General features: G+C 47.1%; 1 protein-coding gene and 1 long non-coding RNA gene across 8 annotated transcripts in view; both read left to right on the top strand.

Moving 5' to 3' along the window:
* KIRREL3 (kirre like nephrin family adhesion molecule 3) overlaps window positions 1-22,567 on the top strand; it is a 556,991-nt gene that overhangs the window by 42,534 nt on the left and 491,890 nt on the right. The window contains exon 1 of one of the 7 annotated variants that reach the window (XM_045483438.1): window positions 11,942-13,002. The exons of the other annotated variants lie outside the window; for them this stretch is intronic. The gene's annotated coding sequence lies outside the window, so the exon portion shown is untranslated. Of the gene's footprint in view, window positions 1-11,941; window positions 13,003-22,567 lie in introns of those variants that run through there. 7 annotated transcript variants of the gene reach the window in all.
* On the top strand, window positions 19,367-21,389 carry LOC123600914. Its single transcript, XR_006713874.1, has 2 exons — window positions 19,367-20,327; window positions 20,739-21,389. It is a non-coding gene; the product is annotated as an uncharacterized LOC123600914 (long non-coding RNA).

The raw sequence follows: 22,567 nt of genomic DNA, 5'->3' as shown, positions 1-22,567 counted from the left end.
AAAACACAACTGGTAGAAACTAGGGTAAGGGAACACTTGTGAAGTACCAGGCACCATGTCTGACATACATCATCTCCTTCACCTCTTCCAGACATTCTTTGAAATAGTCCCGGGTGCCTGGGTGGCTCAGTTAGTTAAGCATCCGACTCTTGATTTCAGCTCAGGGCGTGATCTCACGGTTCATGACTTTCAGCCCGGCGTTGGGCTCCACGCTGACGGTGTGGAGCCTGCTTGAGATTCTCTCTGTCTCTCTCCGTTTCCCTCCTGTGCATTCTCTCTCTCTCTCTCCCAAATAAATAAACTTTAACAACAAAAAAGGCTACATTGAAATAGTCCATCCAGCAAACCTAACACTCAGTCCGCTTCAGATCATAAGAAGCCCCAAGGCTTTAGAGACAACAGAGACCTCGCTTCATTGTGCTTTGTAAGCTGCAAAGTAGCACACAGTTGAACCATATTATCACTGAGTGACACAGCAGCCTTTGACACAGAAGGCACCCTGCTCGCTTTAGAGAAGAGGAAACAAAAGTTCCTTGAGACCGCTTTGCTAGTGAGTGATGAAGCTGCCACCAGATCCAGGTCTGATGACATCTAGGTCTGTTGACACAGCCTGGCCCTTCAGGTGACCCTGTGGTCCTTCAGATTGCCTACGTAGGAAGAGGCCAGGGCGTGGCCTCGTATCTCTCTTTTCTGCCCAGGCAGAAGTCAGCACTGACTCAGCAGGCAGCCTGAGACTTGCAACAGAGCCAACCTCGCCTCTCGCTTCTTAGAAACTTCTCCCATCGGAGAACTCACTAGACTGCCGTGGTCCCACCTTCCTCTGCAGCCTGTGCTCTTTCTCAGACTCCAAAACTGCAGATCTGGCTGTCCTAGAGGCTCTATCCCCAGATGGGCTGAACATCGGGTAAGGTAGGTCTGAGCTCTCACCTTCCCCTGGAAACCTTTGGAAAGCTTTTGCAATAAAATAAAATTACATATTAATACTTGACAATTAATCTCAGACTCGGAAGAGCCGTATACACCATATGTGTAACCTCTGGACATTTCAATTTTCAATCTGCACAGTGAGATAACATCCTGAAAACGGAATGTAATCATCAATTAGCAATGTTCCTTAGGACAGACTGATCTGCAATAGTGAGCAGTTTTCAGGATCTGAGCGATGGCTGGTTTTAAGCCAGAAGAAGAGTCAGAGGAGTCAGAGGAAGAAAAGACAGATGAGTATTTGAGCCTAGTGATAAGTCACAGAGGCTGGGCGGTGGAAAGCCAGCTTCCACGAGCCCCTGGCTAGCTCTGTCCTCCTAGGGCTTAGGAATGCGTCAGTGACAGCAACCATTGGCTGGGCCACAGTGGGGTTAACTGAGGGATATCAAAGAAGCAGAACATGTGGCCCCTGCTATGAAGACTTAGAAATTGTGTTGCGGAATCCGATCATACGCACGCGGAGTGGATTAAAAACACCACTCAAAGAGGCACACGTTGGCAAGTATGAATTGATACTGGGCCTGGTGGTCATGGACCTGTTTTCCTGCTTCTGTGTCACCAAGGATGACAACTAGAATCGCCGAGCAGCTGTTGTAACAAGTGCTTGTAGATCCGTGGTGAGAAGTCATCAGGCCAGAACAGTGCATTGTGTTTTCTTATTATATTTAATGGAAAATTGAAGCGCTCGGATATTTCCAAAGTGTCATTTGTTCTGATGGGTAGGCCGACAGTGAATTGGGCTGCTTCGCTAGGGAAGAGGCAAAAAAAATAAATTAAACAAATTAATGACTGTGACGCATTCCGGGGGAAGGAAAATGCAGTTGACAATCCCCCCCCCACTACCACCCCTGACAAAAATCATCATTTTTATTGCAGTCACATCTCCTTGGGCTGCTGCTTCTTGTGGGTATTTTTAAAGAAAACTTCCCCTCTCGTCGTTTTCTTTAGCCCAGTAAGCACAGTTGCTAATTTTCTCTCATTTGGAGATTCCCCCCTGGAACCATATGCCATTAAAAAGCTTAGACACGTGGAAATGGACTGATGGAGATATGAGGAGACAGGGAGTTTCAGACGAGGAGAGACTTTGTCAGATGGAATGACTCTGACAGCGGATTCGCTAACCAAAAGAGAAAGATCCTGCCATGGAAGGGCGAGGAAGAGAGCCTTTCCCGGGTCTCTGGAAGGGTCCAGAAGGCATGGTGTTCCCAGGGCACAGCTCAGGGCCCGGCCTCTAGCAAGTCCCCATCGGCTGAGAGAATGAATGAAAACGAATGAACGAATGAATGAGTGAATGAATGAATGAGTGAATAGGACAGATGAGCATCTCTGAAGCAGAGAGGCAGACCGGAGCCTGGGAGGCTGGTCACAATGAGAGGCAGGACTTGCGAGCAGGTTGGCATACGTGGGACTCAGATGACACAGGGCACCACAGAACACAGCACGGAGGTTCTGGCAAATACCCCTGATACAATACGGACCCCTAGTTCCATGTCCCTTTTTCCATGGAACTTTTTTTTATTTCGCATGTATTTGAGTAATTATTCAGGTTCGTGTTTCCAGGGTAGTGTTCAAACTATTTAAGAAACGGGAACCCTCTTGCCCTTTTGGTGGGAATGCAAACTGGTGCAGCCACTCTGGAAAACTGTGTGGAGGTTCCTCAAAAAGTTAAAAATAGATCTACCCTAGGACCCAGCAATAGCACTGCTAGGAATTTACCCAAGGGATACAGGAGTGCTGATGCATAGGGGCACTTGTACCCCCAATGTTTACAGCAGCACTCTCAACAATAGCCAAATTACGGAAAGAGCCTAAATGTCCATCAACTGATGAGTGGATAAAGAAATTGTGGTTTTTATACACAATGGAATACTACGTGGCAATGAGAAAGAATGGAATATGGCCTTTTGTAGCAACGTGGATGGAACCGGAGAGTGTGATGCTAAGTGAAATAAGTCATACAGAGAAAGACAGATACCATATGGTTTCACTCTTATGTGGACCCTGAGAAACTTAACAGAAGACCATGGGGGAGGGGAAGGAAAAAAAAAAAAGTTAGAGAGGGAGAGAGCCAGACCATAAGACACTCTTAAAAACAGAATAAACTGAGGGTTGATGGGGGGTGGGAGGGAGGGGTGGGTGAGTGATGGGCATTGAAGGAGGGCACCTGTTGGGATGAGCACTGGGTGTTGTATGGAAACCAGTTTGACAATCAATTTCGTATTTAAAAAAAAGCGTGGAGGGGGACAAAACATAAGAGACTCTTAAATATGGAGAACAAACAGAGGGTTACTGGAGGGGTTGTGGGGGAGGGGGGAGGGCTAAATGGGGAAGGGGCATTAAGGAATCTACTCCTAAAATCGTTGTTGCGCTATATGCTAACTAATTTGGCTATAAATTTTAAAAAATAAAATAAAATAAATTAAAAATATTAAAAAAAAAACTGGTATATTGATGGCACCAACCATCCAGAGCAGATGCAATCAGAGTGGACACAGGCAGTACAGGCCCAGACCGCCATCCAGAATATAAGTCCTGAATGTTTCTCTCTCACTGGACCTAAGTTTTCTGGGGATGAGTATCATGTGAGCTTTTTCATGTATAATTTTTTTAATGTTTATGTATTCTTGAGAGAGAGAGAGAGAGAGAGAGAGAGAGAGAGAGAGAGAGACAGAGCTCAAGCAGGGGAGGGGCAGAGAGAGAGGGAGACAGAGTCTCTGAAGCAGGCTCCAGGATCCCAGCTGAAGGCACAGAGCCCGACATGGGGCTCGAACTCAGGAACTGTGAGATCATGACCTGAGCTGAAGTCAGATGCTTAACTGACTGAGCCACCCAGGCGCCCCTTTGCCTTTTTTTTGTTAAGTTTATCTGTTTATTTTGAGAGAAAGAATGAGAGAGAGTATGAGCAGGGGTGGAGCAGTGAGAGAGAGAGAATGCCAAGCAGGCAGTCAGCCTGTCAGCACAGAGCCTGATGCGGGGCTCGATCTCGGGAATTGTGAGATCATGACCTGAGCCAAAATCAAGATTCTACGCTTAACCAACTGAGCCACCCAGGCACCCCTCGCGTTTGCTTTTATACTTCATATCACACCTCAGCACCTAGATCGAGCCTTTGATATAAATACAGTTCCTCAGTTTAGCCTGCTTTGCATTTAGTAGCCACTCAATAAATATTTGTGGAATGAATGAATGCATTACGTGAGGAAGAAATGCACTGAGGGGTGGGGGGGAGGGATAGAATGCAATGTAGCCTTGGAAATCCCCCTGGCCTGCTCAAACTACACAGCAACCTGCCCTCCCTCTGGGCTCCCTGGGACCACCCTAGCGCATTGGCATGCAGGATATGGGAGGGCAGAGGCAGATCCAGTTCTCCGGGCAGCCAGGGTATTTCCTGCAAAGCACTTTCCTTGACTTGTGTAAGTAAATCTGTTAATGCTCTCCTACTTCCTCCCCTTTGTTAGCGAGCCCAGTGTATTAATTAAAAACTGCAGGCAGCTGTAAGTATCTCCAGAAGAAGGATTAAGCCAGCTTTCTGTCAATTGCTTTCAAAGTGATTGCTATTTGCTAGAGAAACGCTTTCTTCAGGGGTTAAAGCAACCTGTTTCCACTTTTCCGTCTCCTGCATTACCTCATTAGCCCGCTGGCCCCTTCCCCTAATTCATGCTTCAAGCCCATTGCGGCAGGAAGACCGCAGTGATATGCCACATGCCTACGACAGTACCCCCTGGGACAGACATGGCCGTCCGGGCACTAATGCAATCAGAGCAAGGTGTCACCAGTGTAATCGGTGAGCGGGTCAGTTCCTCTTCTTCCTACTGACCTCTCAGCTTCGGCTGACTTAGGGCACCTGTGACATGTTTGTATCAACCATGCTTAGGGCGCCGATGAGGGGAAAAGCCAGGGACATGGCTGTCTCCTACACGATGTATCTATCTCAGTTAACCCTTCTTTTTTGCACCCGTCTATGGTACTGAGCACATCAGGAGAGACCTTTCTGCCTCACGCGAGGAAGAACGTTCTGACAGAGCCAGGCTGTCTCGAGATGAAACCTACCATGGTAGGCACTCAGTAACGACTGTTAAAATGAACTGCCCATGAGATTCAACCAGATGACCTTTAATGGCCCTTCCTGGGTTGAACTATAATGTTGTGAACCAGGCTGTCTTATGGGGTTTTCACTGAGTGAGTGGAAAAGACTATCTCCCCTCCTCCATGGACAGGCAACGTTTTGCACTTTCTGGGCCATCTGCTCTGCCCGGCCAGTCTTAAGGGCAGAGAGGGAACGGGACAAGGGGAGCGGGTGATAGACAGGATGGCACCAGAAAGCCAGGGTGGAAGGAAATATTTCTGAGCCCCCAGACAATTTGTAACCTGCACAATTCATATTATCAGCAATGAATGTTAAGTAAATCAAATTCTCCATTGAAGTAATAAACAATCAGCTATCATAGCGCAAAATATGTCTGAACTCAACTCTAATGTGACTGTAAAATAAAGTGTCAAATCTCAGGCAGTTTTTTTTTTTTTTTTTTTTTGAGAGAGAGGACTGATAGGAACTTCCCAAGCTCCTTCTATTCCTCCCTTGGGTGCGAGCAGTGGCTAACTCTCCGCCCTCTGGGCCCTACGGCAATGACTTCAGTTACTCAGTCCCTCTGCTTTGGAAACCCTGGGAAATTACATGTGGTATGAGAGATGCTCACAGCCCCTGGTGAGAATTGAGATTCTGGGCAAACACACACACCTACTCACACACGCATGCATGCACACCCGCACATGCACACACACCCGCACACGCATGCACACACACGCGCGTGCACACGCGCCCACAGGTCTGGCAGACTTGCATCTCCCCTGTATGCCACTCAGCCGATTGTGGTGTGTGAGACCCAGCCTCAGCAAAGAAAGAAAGGGGGGAAGAAAAGACCTAAGTCAGGATAACATAAATAAGTCTGTGGCAGGCAGAGAAAAACCCAAACAACTAATAGCACCAGAGAAAAGTCACTGCAGAATTTATATAAAAAAAAAAGCATATCAGAAAAGCTGTTCCAGAGGCCTCGGAGAGGCAGAAATCACGAAAATTCTTTCCTGCCAGCCTGTGGCTTAAATGTGTAAGAATTACTCTTTCGTGAAAAATCGGTGACCGATTTGATTATTTTCTGTCAACAGTCAGCCCTTTTGTTTGTCATCATACTTGGTGGATTGACGGGTCTCTCCTTCTCCCTCTCCAATGTGTGTGTACGTGCATGCATGTGTGTGTGCGTGTGTGTGCGTGTATTTAACTCACATTGACGTCTTTGGTCTTCTTTTGCATTATCAACATGTTTAAGTCAGAAACAGGTAAACAAAACTCCATCGGTGCTTAAACCCTTACTGTTCCTGTCTCTCCTGTTTTCATTTCAACCTTTTACAAGACAAATTTGTAGGATAAATATATAGATAGTTGTCCTAGCTGGCTTTTTTTTTTTTTTTTTTTTTTGTAGCATGATTTCGGTTCTTCTTTCCCTTTTCCTTTGGCCGATTGCTTCTTCCCTCGAGAGGAGTTCATTGCTACAGACTTCAATAAAGTGGAAAGGCTGTCCAGGGAACATTTGGCCAATTCCTCTGCCTCTCTGCAGGATTGATTGGACCAGGCGATTTGTGACTCCTGCCTTTCCTTCCATCACTCAGAGGCTTAGTTTTCCTTCTGGTTGCTTTGTCTCCAGTGTCTCATATGCCAGCATGATGATTGGCACAACTGTCTTGAACACTTCAAGTGCAATTAGTCCTTCCGTGAGGAGGAGGAGGAGGAGGGAGGCAAGCGTTCCTCCTGACACAAAACAGTCTTCTTTTTTAGGACTGTCTACCACTTCGAGCCATTCCTAAGCAGAAGACACCCATCATCCAGTAGCAGATACCCCTGTGCCTTCCTCGTTATGCCAACCCTCACATTGGTCAGTAAGGCATTATTGAGAGTCTGTTGTGGGTTCTGCAGAAAGTCAGATGCTCCGGGTGTCACGCTATAACTTTAAGACATGGCTTCTGCCCCTTTGAAGCTTGCGTCTTAATTAGAGAAACATCCAAACATATGAAGGTCCTGATCAAATGCCTGAAGTGTGTCTTCTGATGCACCACCTCAAGTCTCTAGATTGTTAGGTCTTTTCTGTTTCTTTTATTTTATCCTGCACGTTAAAAAGCGTATGTGGCTTCTCCATTCCAAGGCTATCCTTAGCACATGCCCTTTATACCTCTTGGGGTGGACAGATGATGGCCCCAGACGTGTTCACATGCTAATCCCCCGTGCCTGTGAATTTGTTACCTTACACGTCAAAGGTGACTTTGCAGATGAGGTTTGGTGGAGATGCGATTTAAAATGGGGAGATTTTCCTAGATTATGTCGGTGGACTCCACGTAATCACAAGACAGGGGCAGAGTCTGAGAGGGGGAGGTGGCAACAGAAATGGAGCTTGAAGGGGCGCCTGGGTGGCGCAGTTGGTTAAGCGTCCGACTTCAGCCAGGTCACGATCTCGCGGTCCGTGAGTTCGAGCCCCGCGTCGGGCTCTGGGCTGATGGCTCAGAGCCTGGAGCCTGTTTCCGATTCTGTGTCTCCCTCTCTCTCTGCCCCTCCCCCGTTCATGCTCTGTCTCTCTCTGTCCCAAAAATAAATAAACGTTGAAAAAAAAAAATTAAAAAAAAAAAAAAAAAAAAAGAAGCGGAGCTTGGATGATGTGGGGCCGTGAGCCAAGGAATGCAGGCAGCCTGTACAGCTTGGGAAAAACAAGGAAATAGACTTTCCCTTGAGCTTCCAGAAGGAACCCAGCCCTGCTGATAATGCTTTGAGTTCGGACTTCCAGAACTGTAACGTAATAGATTGGTGCTGTTCTCGCACCTACTGAATTTGTGATCATTTTAATACAGCAGCAGTAGGAAACATACACTGATTGAGCCATCCCTGGTCACCTGACCCACATTTGCATCTTTGGTCTTTATCTTCTTTTCCGCAGGCTATGAGCGGCCAACAGATCTAGGTTATAAGTGAACAAAACTGTTTGTTTTTAAACTTTCATTGTTCCTCTACCTTCTGTCCTTTCCAACCTTTTGTAGCCAAGTTATTTTACAGACAGTCTAAGGCATTGATTCTCAGATCTGTCTATGCCCAGCATCACCTGAAAAGTTTTTCAAATAATGCGTCTGCTCAGGCTGTTCCACGGATCTGCTGGATGGGGACCCCCACCCCACATCCACTCACTGAACTGTAGCACCTACCACACCAGTAAAACAATTCGTGAGAAAGTTAATGAAGTTACTCTTCCCCACCCCCCATCTTCATAATCCCCAAATATGGTACCACATTCAGTCTGTAAACTCTGAAACTCTGCTACATCTAATGTGCTGCTCGCCTTATTTCTGGAGATTCTTGGCTTCCAGGTCCTCCTAATTTATCACTAATTGCCCATTTGTTTTCCTTCCTAACCTTAAAGATGAGTCCTCAGATCTGTGTATCTATGTTATCTGTGTATGGATCTTTGTATCTGTGTGTCTGGTTTTAGTGTTTCCATCATGAATTCCTGTCTCTCTTCCGTGGAGCTCAGCTATCCTGAGCATCACTTCTCCCTTGTGTGGACAACTTCTAAACTTGTAGCTTCTTCTCTGACCTCTCTTCCAGCCCCAGTATCGCTTTCCCAACTGGCTGCTAGACCATTCTCTGTAATAGCTACCATTTGTTAGATGTTTTTAGTCTTCACGACAGTCCCCCAAGATCTTAGTCCTGTATTCACAGATGAGGAATCTTAGGCTCGCAGAGGTTATGCAACCAGCCAGGAGTCATACGTCCCTGTGAACCAGATTCAAAATGTACCCTCAATATTCAACAGAATCCTCAATTCTTCTTTTGGCAAGTTTTCAAAATCTATTTACATAGGGAGCTTCCTCAGGGGGTTCTGCGGGCCCAGGTCCATTACCATCTTTCCGTTTCTTCTCAAGGCAAAGAGGGAATATATTTAAGTGTGTACATTTCAAGCGTGAGCTGTTCAAGAGAAGACACCAACTTTTCTCAGGGCGAGGCATTCCTTATTTTTCCACTTGTTTAAAACTTACCCTTCCTTCAGTGCTCAACTGAAATGCCTCTGTGCACATGAGGTCTCCTAGACCCAGCTCCCACAGAAGAAATTGCCTTTTCTTTGAACTAGGGGTTTTCAGAACAGTGACTATATAGTAAACATTTCTGTCCACACCCCTCCTAGCCCTGTGTATCTGGCAACATGCTTCTAGGGCTTTGCCAAAGAAGACTTGAATGATGAGACACTATTGGGAATATTTTGCTCTGCCATCCGGAAACTGGTTTTTCTGAACAGGACACATATCTTTGAACTTTCTCCTACCTCTGAGTACGTTCTCTGCCCTCATGGGGCAGGAACCCTCTCTCTAAACTAGGCTGGTCTTGGAAATTCCCTTTATTTGGAAGGATGAATTTTTCTTCCCTAAGAGGCCTCTCAGCTCAAGTTCTGCTTTATCACTTTTTCTACCAAGGAGTCTAAGTGCTCTGTGCAGATGAAACTCCTAATATCCAGCCCTAGCACCCTAGAATTCCAATGATAAATCTACAGATGGTGGCTCCCCACCTCCACCCTCTTCCGTGTAATGTGAGATGTGGAAAGAGAGAAATCAGCCCATCTTGACACCAACTGGTAGAGGCATCCCCAGCAGGACCTCAGAGAAGGATAGGTCTTCCTACATGGAGGAGGAAAGTGTAAGCTTCCTTTGTAATGAATGCATCAAGCAAGAGTAGAGACTTACAGGTAGAAATAATGAGTGATAGGAGAAAGGTGGCCACCGTGGGGAGACCACCCTGGTTGAGCTGGAGCATTTAAGGGACATGACGTTATCTCAGTAAATGGCTTCAGATTCCAAAGGATCTTAAACACCAGCCAATGGAGATTAGCCTTGACGTTAGGGGCACTGGGTATCCTTGTATATTTTAAAGCTGGAAAGTGATCTAATGCTTAGGTTTCCATAAATAAGTAACCAAAAGGAAGAAGGGAAGAGTGGCCAAATGTCTTAAATTCCTCTTGGGCCTATTGCCTGATTTATCTTGGACCCCAAACACACAGACATGTGCAGATTTTCTTGGATTATTTATTTTGGTTTTAACGTACACAGTGGAGAACTCGATGTGAGCTTGGCTGGATGCTTCAGAGAAAAGGGCTGTGTTGTGTATGCATCTGTTGTTGCAACTGGTGCAGGCCATCTGTGGGTGGTTCCTGCCATTCTTAGCAGCCCTCCTTCTCTCTTGGAGAATGAAGGCTCCTACACTGAGTCATTTGGTGGCCGCTGAATTTTATTTTAGGAATGTGTCCTAAATACTGCAGGCTGCCCACTCACTATGCCGAAGAGAATGCCCTTTGAGAAGAGGATTCCTATTTGTCTAACAACAGCTTGCTGCTGGGGTGATCTCTCTCTTTTGTCACAGGCTGAATGGGGAAATGCTCAGCCTTTGATCTCCAAGGCTGAGAGCGTCCAGGGAGGAAGCTGAGCAGCCCGCTATGGTTTGAGTCTGAAACACATCTTTATGTTGCTTCACACGACGTTGCCTGTGGATCACTATCTCGGTGTTGTGGAAGAATCGGAATCATAAAGTTTAAGAACTGGAGGGGACCCCAGAGTCCAGCTGCCTACAGATCACCTGAATGTCCTTTACAGTAGTTCCAATTAGGGGTCATTCTGCTGCGTCTTGCTAGCTTCTTGTGCCAGAAGACTCACTACCTTGAAAAGATTTCTAATCCAGGGTAGCCAGTAGCCTCATACAATACCCTGTTTATGTAAGCCTTTCTAGAGAGATTGAGTTAGATGTTTTAAAAGCTCACCAAAAATCATACCTGCAGAGCCTGCAAATTCATATTGAGGAATGTGTCTAAGGAACTAAATGAATGAATGAATCAAAATGTAATATTCCTTTCCATGGCCAGTAGTAAGGAGATAAAGTGAATTAAAAACCATGTTGTAGAATAATAAGTGTTAATATGAAGAGGCAGTAGTAGCTATCATTTTAATCACTTGTTCTACGTCTTTTCTGAGAGCTTTCCATGTACTATTTTATTTATTATTCATTCAACCCTGGTGTGTCATGATGTGTGTGTGTGTGTGTGTGTGTGTGTGTGTGTGTGTGTGTTTTGAAGGCTGGGAGGGTCAGGGATTCTGTGAACGCTTTAGAGTGTTTTGAGGATGAGCTAATGGTGTCTTCCATCTCCTGTCTCCTACACTGGCTTCTGAATTGCTATCCCCGCCCCAGCCGTCTGCTTTCCTGAGGCTCCACGAAACATTTCCCCACTTTGCCTGTCCTGTGGTTGGTTGGGGTCAGTCGCTTTTTCACTTCCATCAAGACAAGGCAGGCTCCCTGAGGAGGTAGGCTTTTTAGGAAGACTTAAAGGGGGTGAGGGACTATCATTAGGTAAAGCCCTGAAGAAAGGTACTGAATGATGGATTTTCTAAATGCATATTAATGCTTAATTGTTTCTGATGTTCTTTGGAGAGCCTGAGCCTCTCCTAATTTTCTTGATCTCTCAACCCTGAGGAAGAGCTGTACTATCTGTCACACTGGACCAGGAACTTGACCTCCCGCATGGCAGTTCTAGAACGATTCCACTGTCTTCCTAGCTATGAGCATAGGATGTGACAGTCTTGGACCTTAGTGAATATCACAATGGTTACAAGAGTCTCTGGGTCCCTCCCCCTGGGCTCTTGCTCTCACTGAGATCCTTCTGTAGGGGGGCCCAGATGCATCCAGAGTTTTTCTCATGCTGTGTTTGAAACTTGACCATTTTTTTTAATGATAAAGAATAATTTCAATAATGTAGAGTTGGTTTCTTATTAAATCAAAGGAGAAAGATTATCAAGCGTGGTAGGTATTGTACTTTAAGTTGATTACAAAAAGCTTTATTGAGGGTTAACCACTAGGCAATGGATAGAAAATCAATTACACGGTAGTTAAACATCCAATCATATGTGTTGTAATGAACAATTCATATTTAACACCTCTTATGAAATAATGAGCTGTGTTGGAGTTTTGGGGTCGCCAAGCAGCAGTTGGGATATGAGAGTAAAATCTTGAGGAGGCTGACACCATGTTTTATCAAGTAGCATCTCACGGCATCATGGTTATGTGAGGGCTGGTTCACTTCCCATTCCGGTATCATGCCTCCTGACGGCTGACATGACCACACAGCTTCTAAGAGTCACCAGTCTAGACTGAGACCCAAGACTGCACTGACGTCAGATTGGTATGAAAGAGCAAGTCGTTAAGTCACTAAGATGCTGCTGCGCATCATGAAATTAACATTTCCAGATTTCCTTAGGTAATGTGGACAGCCAGAGGGTCCTTTTCTCATCCTATCCCAGTCTATAGAGACCCATCTCTTCACCGTCGGCCATGTTGTCTCCCACGTGATACATGAAAGCCTGACTCAGAACTCTTTATATTTAAATGGTATTTGCATGTAGTGTGTTCATGAATAACTCAATTCAGTTGCTATTCATGCTTTTCCTTTTTCACCACACCACCCAATCAGATGTGATTTCAAGCTAGGAAGGGGCCATCCAGTCGCAAAACCTGCCAAGCCACCCACATTTCTGGCTTCACTGAAGGTTGTTCTGTAATTCCCTGTGTCTCCTTCTGCTCCGGCTTCTATAATATGAAGCTAGTATTTTCAAAGGAGTTCACAGTTTGTGCCTCCAGAATCAGACCATGGTAGAGTCCTTCAGTTTAGCCAATTCACAGATATTTTGCAGAGTTACAGGAGAGGTGAAGGAGAAAGCAAAGAGTGGAAGACAAGAAGAAAATAGCAGCGTTCAGGTGGCAATTGGAAATGAGAACCAGTGAAGCGGAAAGAATACGAAGCGGCTATTTCATGGGTAGAAGATCGCGATGGGGAAGGTTCACTCATGAGTAGGAGAAGCTGAGTGAGGAAAGGACAATAGGAGGGAGTAAGCTATTGGCTCAGAAAACACTGGCTTTGGCTGACATTGTGAAGATCATAAAACCAACCTGAGGTAAGTAGGATAGTTAGCATTTGGGAGCTTAGGCTCTAGAGCCTGGCAGACTAGATTTCTGGTCCTTTCTGCCACTTGCTAGCTATGTGGTTGGGAATTTATTTAACCCCTCTGGGCCCAGTGATGCAAAATGTACGTGCTTACACCCAAGTACCTAGTATAAGATCTGTCGTATCCTTGTCACGCAATAAATATCGGACACTGTGTGTAATCGTATCTACCCTACATGGGCATTTTTGTGCAGACAGATTGCAAAAAGCCAGGTAGGACGTTTCATGTATTGCCTGGTACGTAAAATATAATTATGAGTATACTTATTACTGCACTTATTTTTAAAATATGCAAGCATTTGATTTTCTGTAGCCATTTGATCTACTGCATAAACGATGTCCCTCCTGTTGCTACCACGCTGGGAACTGCTGTGAATGCTGGGGCATATTTTGTGAGCTCCCATCATAGTGGCTGGCATTAAACATGCTCCCACGATAGGTTAAATAAGTGAGTCGCTTGTGGAATTTTAAAGTGGGAGCTCACCTTACTGAACATCTAGTCTAGCCTGTAGATTTTATAGGCACAGCCTATAAATCCTTTTGGGACCAAGTAGAAATCGCTGTAGCAGCATGGCATGTTGTTAACGAGGATGTTGTGGCCCAGGGAGGCTAGGTGGTTTGGGCTGGGCAACCCAGTGTGTGATGACTAAACCGGAAGTATAGCCCAGGTCACGCAGTTCCCAGGGTGGTAGCAACCAAGCCTTCCCTTCCAGGGACAAGGGTGGCTAGCCAGTTGTAGAGCCTGGGGGCCGCCGTGTAAGATGTGACTTTCTCATTTTGCAGTCTCCAGGGGCTTCAGTGTCTTTTCGGAGGAAGAGCTACAACCTGAGGCCTGGAATCTGAGGTCGGGGTCGTCACAAGGGGGTTGAGCCCAAATTCTAGGGCTGTGGGTTCCGAGGTAGAATTCTTGACAGTTCCAAGTAGGATTCCGGACTTCACCTGAATTTCTCAAACACCAGCCTGGCATTTGAGAGCTGGAGAGGCCCTGATGTATCAGCAGTCACGATAGGTTGTGGGAAAGGCACGTGAAAAGTGATGGGAATGAGATGAAGGAGGTGTCGAGGAGCAAGAATTCCCGTCCCCTTGAAGGTGCTTGTAGCTGGATTAGGAATCAGATTGACACGAGACAGAATAACAGGAGAAAACCAAATTTTACAGGTGTGTATAATGGGACATCCACACAGACATGGAAATTCCAAAGACCATCAGGCAGCATGGAGTATATATGTCATCCTGAAACTAAGGGGAAGGGGTAAGAGTCTGGGACTCCAGAGGAAAGGAGTGGACTTCACGGGACCATAAGAGGAACAGACATTTGGTAATTAGATGTTTGCCCTGCCATACAGATGGGCCACTCCGAGAAAAACTGACCTGTTAATAACCCTTATTCTGGGGAAGACCCCCAATTTAGATTCTTCTGTGCGGTTAAGGGTGGGAGAAAAGTTTCTCTTCAGTCCTCAGGGATTTAAATTGCCTTCAGCTCAAAATAATCCACATGCTAACGTGGCACTTTCTGGTTTGGGGGGCTTTCCTGAACACCATCAGAATCAGGGCATTTGTTTTGGGGGGGGAGTGGAAGTTCTGCTCCTTAGACAGGCCATCCTTACTGTTTACGGCTGGTGTGCTGGTTAATCCGAGGGGATTTGCATAGATGCAGGGACCAGGGAAGAGAAGATTTGGGGACCCTGGGGGACAGCAGAGCAAGAAGTGGGAAGGGTGTGTGAGGGCCAGCATCCAAGAAGCTTCCGGTCTCATGGCCCCTTCCATCCTGGTTTGCTATAACCCCTTTCCCTTGGGGCTTGAATCCAGGGAACTCTTAGGGAAAGACCTGACACATGACAAGTACTCAATAGGTATTTGATGAATGAATGAATGAATCCATGAATGAAAAGAATTTTAGAGCTAAAAGGGACTGTAATGGGCCTCAAGTGATGGCTATAACCAACACCATTCAATTATTAATTCCAATAAAGCAACTCTCAAAGCACTAACAGAAGCTTGAAAACGGAGAATTTATAATCACCAACATGCTTGCTGTCGCAGTCATGATGGTGGCCTGCTTGGGTGTGAGGAAAGAAGAGGTCTCCCCCTCTTCTGCAGCTGCCTCAGGGAGATGAGAAGGCTTCGGTGTAGGAGCCCAGTGCAGCAGGGGGAACATCTGTGGTGAGTCTAATGAGGCTATTAGGGTGGAGGTAGGTTAGCAGCTTCCCCTGAAGGCACCAGGGGGAGACCTGAGATCTGTCTCCCCGCCGCCTGGGGGAATATATCTAAAGACTGGCTCAATTGCAGGTGCAGACTGAAAAGATACTGAACAGCCCCAGGCCACATTCTTCTAGGGACCTTGTGGAGACGTGGTGGAGGTGGTTTGGGGTGGGGGGCACAGAGAATGACTTCTTTCCAAAGGCCTGGATGGGCTGGCTGGAAGGAGGGTGAAGAAAGGAGCAGAAATGGTTCTGCGGGCCCTCCAGGGAGTGAGCGGAGGTATTCTCCCGCCGCCCCCGACACAGCCCGTCATGTCGCACTTGGGGGCTGAATGTCGCTGATAGGTAGCAGAGTAGCTGCTGACGCCGGGGAAGTCTGAGTGGTGGGTCTTGTCGTTACAGAAATCACACCGGACAGCAGCGAGGTAGGGGTGGGGACGGCAGAGAACAGGGCCCTGAGAATCTTCGAACGTGTCAAAGCAGTTTTGTCACCGTGAAGGCAAACCCAAAGTGAAGCGTAATGGAGAACTCGAGGCAGATAGAGTCTGTCAGTGAGATTTAATTTGTTTCAGAACTGAGAGAGTTGCGAGAGCCCCCGTTCTTGATTGGAGTGGACAGCGGAGCGGTGGGAGCGCACAGGGCTGGAGCTACTCATTCCAGATAGGACTCCGGTAAACCAATCAGATAAATCTCTTCATTAGGGTCTTGAGTAAAAGGCAAGTGGAAAGAGGGCAGAGCGCAGCCTGTAGATTAAATTTGGTCAGAGCCAATATCTGACAATCCCCCATGCTGTTATCCAAATGAAAGCTAATGCAACTATGAATTAGCAGCCCCAGGAGCAATGGAGGAGGGAATTCAATTCTCTCCAACTCTGCTCCAGTCTAGACTGAAAGAGGAACCACGGGAGGCTGGCGTCGCTCCCTCCAGGCATGCAGGTGTTGACTGGGGGGTGGTGGGGCACAAGGTGCCCCACTTGGGCTTCCCCACTCAAGTCTCAGCGTGTGGGCCTCAGTCATGTCTTAGGTCTGCTCAGCCAGCTCCGAGAAGGCCCAGGGTGAGCCCTATCTCTTCCAGACGGTTTCAGCTGCAAGGGAGCCTCATCCCCTCTGAGGAAATTTCGCCTTGCCTTCCTCCTGCCAGCCTTGAGCATGACTCTTTTCTTCACAGTGAGCCCTGGACAGAGTTCCCCGGCTGGCCCTTGATATTTCTAAATCCAGAAGTCCTCCAGATGGTAGCTACGCTTGTCGTGAGCCCAGTCTGGCATAGAGGATTGTCCAGTCACTATGTCGCCCACCTGAAACGAATGTAGCATCGCATGTCAGCTGTACTCCCATCACAACAACAAAACATAAGGAGTCCCCACCTAGCCTGAATCCAGTGATAGTGTATCACTCTCCCCTGCCAAACCTTCAGAGCAACCATTTCCCCTCTTTGTTTTCAACAGAACAGAATTTTAATGAAACTAAGAGCACATAGGGGACCATGGATGGCCTTCCTTCCACTTACGGAGATTGATCTTTAATGCTTCCCTTGGAGGAAATGCCTGCCCTTGACCCCTCACATCTGTCATTCTGGTCCCACTGACACTGCAGTCGTGCCCTTTGCCCTGCCTTCCAACCCACATGGCACTTACACTCAGATATGTATTTGATATTAATGCATTATTGTTCATTTATCTTTCGGTCTGTTGATTTAATCTCGTCCTGGGCTTATCCTTCACCCGTGTGCCATGGTATCATGTAAATATGCTCTTATGTTCCTAATAGGCAGAGTCGGCCATGTCTAGGTAATTCTTCGGTTTGCACAATGCAGTCTACAAAGGGGCCTTCTTTTGATGATGTTGGCGATAATGATATCAGATTGTATGGAGAAGGGCAGAGAAAAGCCGCGATTAGTTCCAAGAGGGAGGCGTTGAGTGGCAGAGACGGAATCTCCTCCAGCCCTCCCTGGGACGGGGTCTCGCTGTCAGCTAGCGGGTAAGAGGAGAGAAGGAATGAAGATGAATGTTTTACCGTGGTGGCTGCCCAAGGCCCGAAGCCATCTCAAAAGCCAACCCCCGAGACCCCCAAGGGAAAGGGCCAGTGGTGCAGCACTGGGGCCTATGGCCCTGATGGGAACATTTATCAGGAATCTGTGCAAATGAGAGCAGGGAAGCAGAGCTTGTCCCAAGAGACGTTGTCTGCACCGGGTGGGGGGGGGGTGGTGGAGGGGGGATATCTTAGAATAAAATCCTTTAATGTTTCTCTCCACAGCAATATAGTCTCCTTAATATGACAAATCGGAGCTCCTGCCGTACTTTACTGCCTGCATGTTAATGAGCCGAGCCCGTGTAACAGAGCCATTTGGTGGAGGGAGTTTACAAACAACTTGGTTTTGAGATAGAGAGAGAGGGAGAGAAGGAAGATGAGGTTGCATTGAGAGCCGTAGGTCTGACGGAGGAGGCTGCCTCCCTACAAGCCTTGGGACTCAAGGAGAGCCCCCTGGAAGAGTCTTTGCTCTTGGAGTGGCCACGCAAAGAGAGCCGGGGGAGACCTCTAAGACTCTGAGATGGCATTTCACTGAAGGACCCGATTCATTAAAATGATGTACAAAACACTCTCCGGGGGGCGCCCAGGTGGCTTAGTGGGTTGAGCGTCCAAGTTCGGCTCAGGTCGTGATCTGGCGGTCCGTGGGTTCGAGCCCCGCATCGGGCTCCGTGCCGACAGCTCGGAGCCGGGAGCCTGCCTCAGATTCTGTGTCTCCCTCTCTCTGCCCCTTCCCCACTCATGTTCTCTCTCTTTGTCAAAAATAAATAAACATTAAAAAAAAAAAAACCACTCTCCAGCACGTGCCACAAGATTCCCAGGGTGAATGCAGGTCACTGTCCCCATCTGGCTGCCACTCTGTGGTGCTTGAGTGACCCTCTCCAGCTGGAAGAGCAGGGGAGAGAATGGGACCTAGGCTTTCACAGAATGGGTCAGTCTGTTTTCTGAATCCAGGGTTAGGGTAATGTCCAGATTCCTTATCACCAGGCTCGTGAGGTCACTTTGTTATCTCGACAGGGTGAAACAGTGGCCAGTGTGAGCGAGCCCTTTGGAACACTAGAGATCTTGTCATAATGGCGACGACGATGGCGACGGTTATGATGATGATGGTGACAATGTCACATAACATGTACTCCGTGCCTACCAGGTGCCAGACCCGGCAGTAGGGGTTTTAGATGCATGTATCATTTAATCCTTACTCAACTAAGTGCTTGATAATACTGTTATTCCATTTTTATGATGAGTAAAGTAAGGTTCGAAGAGTTCAGTATCTTGATCACAGTTATAAATCTCCTTCGTGATGTCGCATGCAGAAGTATCAATCATTGGAAGAACATGTATGGAGCCTCCTTGAAGGATGTTGTATTACAGAATACTTGAACTAGAAGGAATCTGGACATGATCTGGCCCAACCTTTCTCACTATCCAGGTGGAAAAACCATCAGCCTGGAAAACAGAAGTGACCTCTGCAAGGCTAGGCCACCAGAAAATGGCAAAGCTGGGGTTAAAGTCCAGATCTTCTGAATTCCAGTGCTTTGTTCTTTTCTCTCTGGCACCCTCATTGTCTTTCAGTTTAGAGTGTTGCAGGATTTTAATTTTTAGGTAATGTGTTGATGGCTGGTGGTGAATTAAGCGCACGTGGGAACTAAAACATCTAAGAATTGGGAAAGAGCCGAGGGGAAAGCTGGTGTCCGTTGAGCAGCTATAGTTGCACTGAGAAAGAGACCTGGGACACCCGCCATCTTGCTCTAGGGACGTGTCACCTGAGATGGGAGCAGCCCCCTCAGGGAAGGCTGCGAGGGTGGGAGGTGTCTGGGTCTGGTCCTGGGATCCTTGTTCATCCAGGCTTGTACCTGAATACTCAAAGAGGATGAATTCCAGAGAACAGGGAAATGACCAGAGATGGGCCTTCTCTCCCATCCACCTGAGTGTGCCCAGCCCCTCCTCTGGGCTGGAGGGATGTAAATGCCAATTTATATACCATGTGGGGCTGGCTGCCTAAGAATCACCTGGAGCGTAATTTATAGACAGATTCCCAAGCCCTACTCCCAGAATTTCTGATTCAGAAAGTCTAGGTTACTATTCCCCTATATTTTTTACATTGCCTCCAGGTGATTCTGATTATCAGCCAGAGTTGGAGCCATTACTGAAGGCTCTGATGTCATCGGGCAAACACAGAAGCAGGTGGAAAGATCAGCGAACGAGGATAGGCAGTTAAATGCAAAAAACGGTGATAGAGGGCTTTTGGGTGGTTTTTTGTTTTGTCTTTTGCTATAACCCCTGGGCTCCTGCCAACGATGATGCTGAGGGTGATTCCAATGTTGAGGGACAAGAGAAAATGGACTTCTGGGTAAGATCCATTATCTTAATGCAGATGAAATTTTCAATAATTACAACTTCTTGTCAAACATGCAGGCTCAATTGAAATAAAGTCGCGAATGGTGCCAGGATTATCTAGATCAATTCTCCTGTATGTGTTATCCCTGGTAGTCTCTCGAGAGATAAAGCACCCATCATGCTAGGTAATTATGTGGATAAGTGTGGCAATTCCACAGTAACCCAGCCATAAGTGAATTCAGTGGGAACAATTCAGGCTGATGTAGCTGGAGGAGAGGAGGGGACCAGAGCAAAGTCCAGATAGCATTGTGACAATCATGGCCTCATTTGTGCTGTCAGCAATAAAGTACTGAATCACTGCCTATAGGAGGTAGGCACAAGGGTAAGTTAGAAGAATTCTAGACCATCCCTCAGTTTTCCAGCTGGCAGATTCCCGAAGTGCATCACTTATGAGCCATGTGACCGGAAGAACATGCCAAACTCAATATTAAGAACATAGCCTTAGCATGTAAGATCAGTGTGTGGCTCCTCTTGGTAAAGTAGAGAATGAACACGCACATGTGTGAGCACACACACACACACACACAGTCCATCAAAACGGGGAGAAGTTACTTCTCAATGTTGTAAATTTAAATGAAGTCCGGAGTAGTGAAGGCCATTTGTAAGGTCTGCTGAGCTAATGGATTCATAATGACTTTTCAAGCTTCGCTCGGGTAAGAAATACTGTTCATTTTTTAATTGCATATAATTATACTTTTTCATAATCTAGGGCAGCATAGCAAAAGTAAATCTACTGGCTTAATTATAAATCTTTTTATTATCTGGAACCCTGCTGAAATAAAAGGAAAGAAACAACTATTGTGTTTTTTTTTTAATCTAGTAAAAAGGATTAAAAAAAAAAAAAAAACCTCAATGTTAAATGAGTTACGATGTTTTTGATGGGAGAACACTGGTTTGTTTCACGTTTGATACTCTTTTGGTGGGGGCGGGGGGGGGGGGAAGGCTGTTTGTAGAAGTGCCCGGACATTCTGACCTGCCTGTGGTCCAAACTGCCTCCTGTCCTAAGGGAGTGAGCATTTGCTGGTCTGTTCAATACTCTGAGAGAGTCCTTTTTTTATCCCTAGAGGTGGAGTCTGGGAAGAGCTTCAAGCTTGAAGGTGCAGCAGGTTAGGGGGGGGAAGGGGTTGCATTCTGGGAAGAGGTGAGAAGTCTGAGGAGCTGAAGCTCCCAGGATCATACTCGGATTATTCTTTCCACTGGGTTTCTCCTCCGCATCTTCCCAAGACTCTCCTGTGACTCTGGCTCGCTCAGAATGACCCTGGGGAGAAGGATGCACTTCTGAAGGACACGGGATGATAACCTGGCCAGGAAGATGCATTGCTTTCTTGGAGATGAGATTGGCTGTACCCTTCGTTCCTTGTAGAGTTGAAATGCTGGACCAATCACGTGTAAGGGAGCAGCACCATTCCGGAGGCGTGAGCAGGTTCGGGCCGACGTAACTGTGTCTGAGGCAAGGAGAGCAGGCTCACGAAAACACGGGCAGTTCTCCATATTCAGCTCTCCACTGTCACCCCACAAGTCAGAGAGGGTCGGAGGCACCTGCTTCCAGGTGGGCAGCAGAGGGCCTGTTAGCGCTGGAGCCTGGGGGAGGCGGGGAGCCCCTGGGCGGCACCAGCCGAGCCCTCGCCGAACCGTCCTGAAGACCTGGCTTCTCCCTGACCCAGAATTCCACGATCCCTTGAAAAGGCATCACTGCTGGATGCCCCTTTGTTTAAGCGAATCAGGTACTCAGGCATTGCTGGGGAGGCAGGGAACCCAGAGAGAAAAACTAATTAAGCTCTTAAAGGCTCGGTAGCCCATATGGGCCTGATGGACATGGATGGGGTTGCAGCCCCGTCTCAGAAGAGGGGGACATTATCCTGAAAGGCGACGGCGGTTCGCAGTGAACATCTCTAAATCCCTCTGCGTTACTTTTTACCACTCTGGCCCCAATTCTGACCCCACGCACACGCCCCCGTGGCACCTCAAGTGTGGGACACGCTATACATTCTGTGCTTCGAATGGCAACCGCCTCTGGTGGCGCGTGCAACCTGTGCCTGGCGCTGGCTGAGAGCCGCTTCTCTCCCTGCAGCCCCCGCTCCGGCAGCCACGTCTTCACCCCCGACGTAGGGGTTCCCTTCTCCTGGTACTTAACTCTGGGCTCCAGTTGCTGTTGTCAGGCCGGTGCTGCCAAAAAGCGGCCCCGAATTTGAACCCCTCTCTCCAGAAAGAAGCAGAATCTCCCATCTCCCGTGGAGAACTCCCTTTCATGCCCTCTGATGCCTGCAATCAGGGAGGGGTTCCTGGAAGAGGTGAACTTGACAGTACAAGAGTGGTCGTGAACAGTCAAAGGACAGTTGTGTCCAGAAAGTTGCTTTAGTAACACATTAAAGTAAGAACCCCCCCTCCCCGCAAGGGTGATGAGTTTGGCTAGCCAACCTGAATCTCACTAGGGATCATCCAGACCCGTTTCCGAAGTATACGATGCTTTCCATCAGCCGGTCACTGAATCCCAGGGTGTATGCTTTACTCCTCTGGACTCTCCTCAGAGCAGATAAGATACATGCCAGTTTAGACTCCTGGCCCCACCACTTAAGAGCTATGTGGACTTTGACTTCATCTTTCTTAATCTCTATATGCTCATCCATAAAATGGGTATAATACTAGCGGGCCTGCGGAGTCCTAAGAATTAGAGAAAAGTCAAGGACCTAGTAAAGTCAGAGGCCTGGTACCTATTCAGTGCTCAACGGGTGTTTTTTGTTGTTGTTGTTGTTGTTTTTTTTTTTGCTGTCTCTATTGTGGCTATTATATTCCTAGATTCAGAAAGCTGGGTACACGTTCCTGTTTTTCTCCTTGCTGGCAGCTTGGCCTTGGTTGAGTTGCATAGTTTTTCTTTTTTCTTTTTTTTTTTTTA

Source organism: Leopardus geoffroyi, chromosome D1, assembly GCF_018350155.1.
Source record: "Leopardus geoffroyi isolate Oge1 chromosome D1, O.geoffroyi_Oge1_pat1.0, whole genome shotgun sequence".
Taxonomy (NCBI): domain Eukaryota; kingdom Metazoa; phylum Chordata; class Mammalia; order Carnivora; family Felidae; genus Leopardus; species Leopardus geoffroyi.
The sequence above is the reverse complement of the archived record's forward strand: the minus strand, read 5'-3'. Positions and strand labels throughout refer to the sequence as shown.